Raw genomic sequence first — 9,996 nt, 5'->3', positions numbered from 1 at the left:
AAATTATTTCTGATAGTTTGAATCATCAAGTCTCCTCTCTTCTATCGCCTAAACAACACGGCTTCCGTAAATCTTGTTCGACCATAACAAATATCTTGGAATTGACTACAATGGTTAATGAAGGCTTTAGAGATCGTTTACAGACTGATGTCATTTATATTGATTTTAGTAAGGCGTTTGACAAAGTAAACCATTCACTTTTACTGTACAAACTGCATCGCATGGGCTTCAGTGAATTAATGGTATCCTGGTTTGAAAGTTATCTAAAGAATCGTACACAATTTGTAGTATTTGATAACATTATTTGAAAATCAGTACAGTGCCTTCTGGTGTTCCACAAGGCAGTCATCTTGGCCCTCTATTGTTCTACTTATTTATAAATGACCTTCCATCAGCCATTAAATATGGTTACACTCTCATGTATGCTGACGATGTTAAAATTATAAAGGTTATTCGGAGTAGTGATGACCAATCCTTACTCCAATCTGATCTGAATAGCATGTACAGATGGTGCTCATCAAATATGATGGAACTGAACATAAGGAAATGCAAGCATATCTCTTTTTATACCCACCACCATAAAATGGTGACGGGGGTATAATAAGTTTGTCATTCCGTTTGTAACACATCGAAATATCGATTTCCGACTATATAAAGTATATATATTCTTGATCAGGGAGAAATTCTAAGACGATATAAGCATGTCCGTCTGTCTGTCTGTCTGTCTGTTGTAATCACGCTACAGCCTTCAATAATGGCGCTATCGTCCCGAAATTTGGCACAGGTTCGTGTTTTGTTTGCAGGCAGGTCAAGTTCGAAGATGGGCTATATCGGTCCAAGTTTTGATATAGTCCCCATATAAACCGACCTCCCGATTTGGGGTCTTGGGCCTATAAACACCGTAGTTTTTATCAAATTTGCCTGAAAGTGGAAACCTAGAGGTATTTTGGGACCATAAAGAGGTGTGTCGAAAATAGTCCGTATCGGTCCATGTTTTGGTATAGCCCCCATATAGACCGATCTCCCGATTTTGCTTCTTAGGCGTCTAGAAACAGTGTTTTCTCTCCGATTTGTCTGAAATTGAAAATCTAGAGGTATTTTAGGACCATAAGGATGTGTGTCGAAAATGGTCCGTATCGGTCCATGTTTTGATATAGCTCCCATATAGACCGATCTCCCGATTTTGTTTCTTGGGCTTCTAGAAACTATACTTACCATCCGATTTGACTGAAATTGGAAATCTAGAGGTATTGTGGGACTATAAAGAGGTGTGTCGAAAATGGTCCGTTTCGGTCCATGTTTTGGTATAGCCCCCATATAGACCGATCTCCCGATTGTGCTTCTTACGCGTCTAAAAACAGTATTTTCTATCCGATTTGTATAAAATAGAACATCTAGAGATATTTTGGGAGCATAAGGAGGTGTGTCGAAAATGGTCCGTATCGGTCCATGTTTTGATATAGCCCCAATATAAACCAACCTCCCGATTTGGGTCTTGGGCCTATAAAAACCGTAGTTGTTATCCAATTTGCCTGAAATTGGAAATATAGAGGTATTTGAGGACCATAAAAAGGTGTGCCGAAAATAGTGCCCATCGGTCCATGTTATGGTATAGCCCCCATATAGACCGATCTCCCGATTTTACTTCTTGGGCTTCTAGAAACTATATTTACCATCCGATTTACCTGAAATTCTTGGGCTTCTATAAACTGTATTTATTACCCGATTTGCCTGAAATTCGAAATCTAGAGGTATTTTTGGATCACAAATAAGTGCGCCGAAATTGAGGTATATCGGTCCATTTTTTGGTATAACCCCCATATAAACTGATCTCTCGATTTTTTACTTCTTGGGCGTCTAGAGACTATATTTTCTAGCCGATTTGTTTGAAATTGAAAATCTGAAGGTATTTTAAGATCACAGATATGTGCGTAGCAAATGGTGTCTATCGGTCCATGTTCTGGTATAGCCCCATATAGATCGATCTCCCGGCTTTATTTCTTGGACTTCTACAATCCGTAGTTTTTATCCAATTTGCTGGAAATTAGAAATCTATAATGAAATTTTAGACAAACGAAATTTCATTTTCTTATAAAGTATTTTCGTTTATTCAACGATTGTCTCTAAAATTTGTGTCAAAAGAAAACTTTGCTTGTCTAAAATTTCGTTTCTCAAAAAGAAAAATACTTCTTTCATGGTATAGCAGGCGTACTGATCATGAAAATTGCTTCAAACTGAAAGTAAAATTTCCAGATTGTACTCGTCGTATTTATTTGAATAATGACGGAAAAAATCTACAGATTTAAGATTTAAAATCAAGGCGTACTTTCATCATATACACGATATGTTTATAATTTCTCTAAGACTCAAACAAAATTTGTTCTCATAAATCCAGAATCTGATCTGGTCGTCATAGGTAGGATCCTTAAAGTTTGTCTTTGGGAACTGACTTGCTTGGGAGAAGATTTGTCATCAAACCTCCTATAATTCTATATATTATCAAGTAACCCACTACGACGAAGAGTTTTCAAAGTAAACTATTATATTTGATTCATGGTGGTGGGTATTTAAGATTCGGCCCGGCCGAATTTACTGCTTTATATACTTGTTATAGATTCAATTATATCGACACGAATTATAACTTGAATGGCACAACGCTTGAAACTGTTGAATCCTTTAAAGATCTTGGAATACTTTTGGATCGCAGGCTAAAGTTTAGATCTCACATTTCTATGACTGTAAATAAGACCTACGGATCATTTGGATTTGTCAAGCGCTGGAGTAAGGAATTTTCTGACCCATTTGTTACAAGAAACTTATATACTTCACTTGTGCGTCCTATCCTGGAATATGGATCTGTAATTTGGGACCCACAGTACCAAATTCATTGCAATCGTATTGAATCTGTTCAGAAACAATTTTTACTGTTTTGTTTACGTCGGAATAACTGGACACCTCAAACCTTGCCGTCTTACAACGAAAGACTATCGCTCATCAAATTACCTACACTGAAAAGTACACGTACCATGCTGAATATCTGTTTTACGGTTGATTTAATTAACGGAAGATTTAAATCTGACTTCCTTATTAACAGCATATCATTCAATGTACCCTTTAGACCTACCCGCAACTTTGAACTGCTCCACATTGAATACTTTCGAACGAACTTTGAAAACAACGATCCACTTCGCCGTCTTTGTAATGAATTCAATAAATTTTATTATTATCTTGATTTGTCAGAAGAGAAATACAATGTAAAGAAAAAGATAACATTATTATTAAATACTTGATATATTAACAAACGATATGTATATAATGTAATATATTACTGTTAGTCTGTAAGGGTTTAATCCATAGATGAAAATAAAAAAAAAAAAAAAGTATATATATTCTGGGTCGTGGTGAAATTCTGAGTCGATCTAAGCATGTCCGTCCGTCCGTCTGCTGAAATCACGCTAACTTCCGAACGAAACAAGCTATCGACTTGAAACTTGGCACAATAAGTTGTTATTGATGTAGGTCGGATGGTATTGCACATGGGCCATGTCGGACCACTTTTACGTATAGCCCCCATATAAACCGACGCTCAGATTTGGCTTGCGGAGCCTTCTTGGATTCGGCCTGGCCGTAAGTTCGGCCAGGTCATTATTGTTTAGATTTCAGCTTAAAACTATACGTTAACTAAACTACAAACCAACAGAGAAAAAGTAAGTTTGTCAAAATTTCTTTGGGCTGCAAGATGGTTGGATGAACGATCGCTTCGAAACTCCCATGTTCCTCATCAGAATTCAATTATCAGAATAAATTATTTCGATTATTTCCGTCTCTAGAACCAACCTGATTGTTCCAAAGACATTAGCAGACTGCTTAATTAAAATTCGCTTACGCTTTACCGAAAATGCAGGACACTAACACAATAGGAACTATAAATTACACGCAACAAGATATCTAAAGGCCTAAAAAAAGAAGGATCCCTCACTTTCACATTCCTGATCCCTGGTTAGAACAAATATTAAAACTTTTCCATACAGAATGACAAATCTTCCCTCTATAACGAATGATATGAAAATTTTCCTATGGAAAATCACTGCCGATAATGTATCACAGTTTGACAGTATTCTCTGATACAATTTCGACAGCGTTTAGGAAAGCTCACATTATTTTTACATTACATTTTTCTTAATTGATCAATTCCTTCAATCTATTAAATAACACTTAGTATGACATTTATAGCTTTCCTCTATGTCTATATTTTCCTATAACCTTTTTGTCCATTGGACAAAGGACAACAGAATAAAGAAGCGCAACTTTGAAAGAGTAGGTGTATCAATAGACGTGAGTTCACCATGGGTGGATGTCATGTCCCATAGATATATGGCTTCCACAACATGTATTATTTCCGGTTCTAAACATACATCAGGAATAAATATTTCAACCTGCTGGTAGCTGCATCAGTATTTTCAATTCTTTTAACAACGTCTTCTATTCCTTTTCATTGCAGTTCAAGAACTATAGTGTCCAGCGAATCATATGACAACGATGCTGGATGTAAGAGTAGTAAACATAGAAACATTTGTGTTTATAGAATGTGACTATACACATGGTAGAGTTTTAAGTGGGGTCGCTACTCGCTAGAAATTTAAATGGAAAAAGTTAAGTTCATACACTGAAAAAAGCTTGCCTGGTTCCAAGCGTTTTGTCTTTATACTAATGATTTTGGTATTGATTCCGAGCCAAAGAAGCAGAAAATTGAAGTAAGGATAGTTTTAGGAAAACATTCTCTTTTAAATTTGAGTTTTGCGTACACACAAAAAAATATCAATTAATTTGATTGTCAATACAATTAAAATTACGTTTAAATTTGAGCTAACAATGTACTTGATGCTAGGAGACACATTTGAATTTATAAATTATTTCTGCTGTTTTCCCCCTGTGCTAACAGAATCTTTTAAACCGTATTAACGACAAATTATTTTCAATTTCCGACTCGAGTTTTCCGACCCAATCCCGCCTTTAGGCGGCCTTCATTAAATAAGAAAACTTTTAGTAAAACACACGCTAAGGCCAAAAATCGGTAATATAAAAAGAAAACTTAGTTGAAACTGTTCAAGAGGCTTTGCAGCATATAGAGAATTTAACCGTATACATTTTTATACACTCCACCATAGGATGGGGGGTATATTAACTTTGTCATTCCGTTTGTAACACATCGAAATATTGCTCTAAGACCCCATAAAGTACACAGAGAATACAGATTGGTTGTGATAACCGAATTTATTGCCAACCTCCTTTTGGCAGTTGCAGCAACCTTCTGTTAGCAGTTGTGACACCCGACAAATTCAGTCGACTCAATCGAATTATGGAAAATCCAACTAATACTATATATAGAGTTGGTTGTATTAGACGATAGAATTGGTCGTTGCTCCTTTCTTTATATGGTTATATCACCCACCTTAACCGAATTGAAAATGATTTTTTCCTTCAGAATATTGTATTTTATTCATATTTTTATGAATAACAGAAAAGTACATAAAATTACAATACATTAACAATTAAAAAATATACACCTTTGAAAGTACACCCTCCAGCATTGATTGCAGAATTGACAGGCAATGGTAGTTAAATCTTTGGAACTCTTAGTATACAAGTATTTATAAGTGGCGTCCGAATTGAGCACATGATAAATGGGATGACATAGCCAGTCTAAAAACGCAACAAATTAAATCAGAAAATTAGTGTGGAGTTTAAAAAAATAAATAAGAACATACTCGCCACCATCACTTCCTTATGTGTTCCATAGATAAAGACAGACGTGGAGATGAATTTTCCCATTAGAGCCGCTTTAAATTTGTAACATGGTTCAAACTTTTACCTTTTAACACTATAAAATTGTTCCACATCTAAAACTCGATCCCAAACAATTGAAGATAGAACTGTTTATATGACTCGTATCGAATATGGTGTACTTAGAACAGTTTCACACTGCGCGAGTTGTTCATGAAATATTTGATAGGCAATCCACCAAGAGTTCAAATAAACTGAAGCTGAAAATACTCTGATTTCAGTAATTTTTATTGTTTTAAATTGAAAAGACACGTTTTCCTTCAACATTGAATAATTTTTAATAATATTAATGACATTTGAGAAATATTTCCAAAGGAATTTGGTTGCGAATATCAATTGTAATTTCTGAATACTAAATGACAGTTATGAAGGTTTTTTAATGTTGGTTGCGCGTATCGAATTCAATCAAATTTTTTTAAAAAGAGAGACATTTAGTTCAGACAACTATTTGACTTGTATTACAAACAAAACTCTATAATAATTATCGTCAAATGGTAGTAGGAACGAATTAAGGTTGTAAATAATGTAAATTGATTGACACAACTGTGATTTCATTGTAGATGCAGAATTTTTATTACAACAATCAATTTTCAACCAATATGTTCTCTGTGTGTATATATATTCTGGGTCGTGGTGCAATTCTGAGTCGATCTGAGGATGTCCGTCCGTCCGTCTGTTGAAATCACGCTAACTTCCGAACAAAACAAGCTATCGACTTGAAACTCGGCACAAGTAGTTGCTATTGATGTAGGTCGGATGGTATTGCAAATGGGCCATATCGGTCCACTTTTACGTATAGCCCCCATAAAAAGGGTCCCTCAGATTTGGCTTGCGGAACCTCTAAGAAAAGCATATTTCATCCGATCCGGCTGAAATTTGGTACATGGTGTTGGTATATTGTCTCTAACATCCATGCAAAAATTGGTCCACATCGGTCCATAATTATATATAGCCCCCATATAAACCGATTCCCAGATTTGGCTTGCGGAGCCTTTTGCAGGAGAAAAATTCATCCGATTCGGCTGAAATTTGGTACATGGTGTTAGTATATGGTCACTAACAACCGTGCCAGAATTGGTCCATATCGGTCCATAATTATATATAGCCTACACATACACCGTTCTCCAGATTTGACTTCCGGAGCCTTTGGGAGGACCAAATTTCATCCGATCCGGTTCAAATTTGGAACGTTGCGTTAGTATATGGCCGCTAACAACAATTCCTAAATTGGTCCATATCGGTCTATAGTTATATATAGCCGATCTCCAATCACACAAAAATTGGTCCATATCGGTTCATAATTATGGTTGCCACTCGAGCCAAAAATAATCTACCAAAATTTTATTTCCATAGAAAATTTTGTCAAAATTTTATTTCTATAGAAAATTTTGTCAAAATTTTATTTCTATAGAAAATTTTGTTAAAATTTTATTTTTAAAAAAAATTTTTGTTAAAATTTCATTTCTATAGAAAATTTTGTCAAACTGAATTATATACATATTTAAACGGTCTTTTTATACCCACCACCATAGAATGGTGACGCGGGTATAGTAAGTTTGTCATTCCGTTTGTAACACATCGAAATATCGATTTCTGACTATATAAAGTATATATATTCTTGATCAGGGAGAAATTCTAGGGCGATATAACGATGTCCGTCTGTCTGTCTGTCTGTTGTAATCACGCTACAGTCTTCAATAATGAAGCAATCGTGCTGAAATTTTGCACAAACTCGTTTTTTGTCTGCAGGCAGGTCAAGTTCCAAGATGGGCTATATCGGTTCGGAGTTTGATATAGTCCCCATATAAACCGACCTCCCGATTTGGGGTCTTGGGCTTATAGAAATCGTAGTTTTTATCCAATTTGCCTGAAATTTGAAATCTAGAGGTATTTTATGCCAAAAATGGTGAGTATCGGTCCATGTTTTGGTATAGCCCCCATATAGACCGACCTCCCGATTTTACTTCTTGGGCTTATAGAAACCGCAGTTTTTATTCAATTTACCTGAAATTGGAAATCAAGAGGTATTGTAGGACCACAAATACGTGTGCCAAAAATTGTGAGTATCGGTCCATATTTTGGTATAGTGCCCATATAGACCGATCTCCCGATTTTACTTCTTGGGCTTATAGAAACCGTAGTTTTTATTCAATTTATCTGAAATTGGAAATCTAGAGGTTTTGTAGGACCTCAAATACGTGTGCCAAAAATTGTGAGTATCGGTCCATGTTTTGGTATGGTCCCCATATAAAACGACCTCCCGATTTGGGGTCTTGGGCTTATAGAAACCGTAGTTCTTATCCAATTTATCTGAAATTGGAAATCTAGAGGTATTTTAGGACCATAAAGATATGTGCCGAAAATGGTGAGTATCGGTCCATACTTTGGCATAGCCCCCATATAGACCGATTTCCCGATTTTACTTCTTGGGCTTCTAGAATCCGAAGTTTTTATCCTATTTGCATGATATTGGAAATATAGAGGTATTTTCGGGTCATAAAGAGGTGTGCCGAAAACGGTGAGTATCGGTCCATATTTTAGTATAGTCCCAATAAGAACGATCTCCTGATTTAACTCCTTGGGTTTCTAGAAACCGTAGTTTTTATCTGATTTGCCTGAAATTGTAAATATTCTGGTATTTTAGGCTCACAAAAACGTGTATAGGATTAAATTTTTATCGGTCCATTTGGTAATGCCTCCATATAGACCGACTTCACTTCTTGAGGGTGTAGAAGGCGCACTGAAAATTGCTTGAAACTCAATGTAAAATTTCCAGATTTTACTTCTACAGATTTAAGATTTCAAATCAAGACGTTATTTTATAATTTTCTTGCACACTTACAAGAGATGTTAATGATTCCTCTAAAACTCAAACAAAAATGGTTCTTATAAATCCAGAATCTGATATAGTCCTCATAGGTGAAATCTTTAAATTTATCTTCGGGAAGTGTCCTCAAGTCCCCAAGCCCTCCTGAAATTTCAAAGGAAACCCTAATATTTGGTTTATGGTGGTGGGTATTAAGATTCGGCACTGCCGAACTTAGTGCTGTATATACTTGTTTAATTTAATTTATACCACGTATGGACTTACTTATAATTTAGAAGACGGTGTTAGGAGGTTTTAAGATACCTTGCCATCGGCAAGCATTACCGCAACCCAAGTAATTCGATTGAGGATGGCAGTGTTTAGAAGAAGTTTCTACGCAATCCATGGTGGAGGGTACATAAGCTTCGGCCTGGCCGAACTTACTGCCGTATATCGTTGGCAGAAAGGCAAAAGAACGTAACTACAATTTTCATTTTTTACAGGAGAAAAAAAACCTTATAAAATCTGCAAAAATAATGTTTACGTAACCATTTTTTTTAAATACTGATTAAAACGCTCCGACTTATTTTTGATCGTAGCAACCTTAAAGTTTGTGAGACCATGGCTGTTGATAAAACACGCCAAATGCAGTCAAAAAACCATTTTTCGAATTTTTGTTAGTTACGTTCTTTTGCATTTCTGCTAACGATATACTTATTCTAGTTTAGTTTTCTTGCTTTGGTGTCATTAACATTGAATATTTAATCAGCTGGCAAAAAATATGGGGCATTAGAGGGTTAACTAAAAATTATACTGTGTTTCAAGTGAACATCTCACATTTTTGAACCTTTTTTTATACACTTCACCTCTACTGTGGTACAGGGTATAATAAGTTTGTGCATTTGTATGTAACGCCAAGAAGGAAAAGTTTGAGACCCATCGTTTAGTATACCGGTCGTCTTAGAATTAAATTCTGAGTCGATTTAGCGATGTCCGTTTGTCTGTGTATGTAATTTTGTATGCAAAGTACAGCTCACAGTTTAAGTTCAATCGTCCTCAAATTTTGCACAGGGATTTAATTTGGCTCACAGACAATCGCTATTGATTTTGAAAAAATCTTTTCAGATTTAGATATAGCTGCCATATATATTTATCACTGATCTGGTCATAATTGACGTAAAGGGTGATACGGTCAAAATTTGGTCAAGGGAAAACGCGTGTAAATCGGTTATTTAAAAAATCAAATTAAATTTCTTTTTCAAGTTCAATTAGTATAAAATTCAGGAAAAATATTCAGTTAGGCTTTCGCTTTTCCAAATCCGAATTGCCGGGCCTCACGCTTGACA

The 9,996-nt window shown here is 35.6% G+C and overlaps 1 long non-coding RNA gene across 1 annotated transcript; it reads right to left on the bottom strand.

Annotated features, from left to right (window-relative positions):
* Positions 1 to 5,472: 5,472 nt before the first annotated feature.
* On the bottom strand, positions 5,473 to 6,226 carry LOC142236572 (uncharacterized). The gene is made up of 2 exons (XR_012722098.1): positions 5,769 to 6,226; positions 5,473 to 5,703 (listed from the first exon to the last, which is right to left on the bottom strand). It is a non-coding gene; the product is annotated as an uncharacterized LOC142236572 (long non-coding RNA).
* Positions 6,227 to 9,996: the final 3,770 nt, after the last annotated feature.

This window comes from Haematobia irritans, chromosome 4 (genome assembly GCF_050003625.1).
Source record: "Haematobia irritans isolate KBUSLIRL chromosome 4, ASM5000362v1, whole genome shotgun sequence".
Lineage (NCBI taxonomy): Eukaryota > Metazoa > Arthropoda > Insecta > Diptera > Muscidae > Haematobia > Haematobia irritans.
The sequence above is the reverse complement of the archived record's forward strand: the minus strand, read 5'-3'. Positions and strand labels throughout refer to the sequence as shown.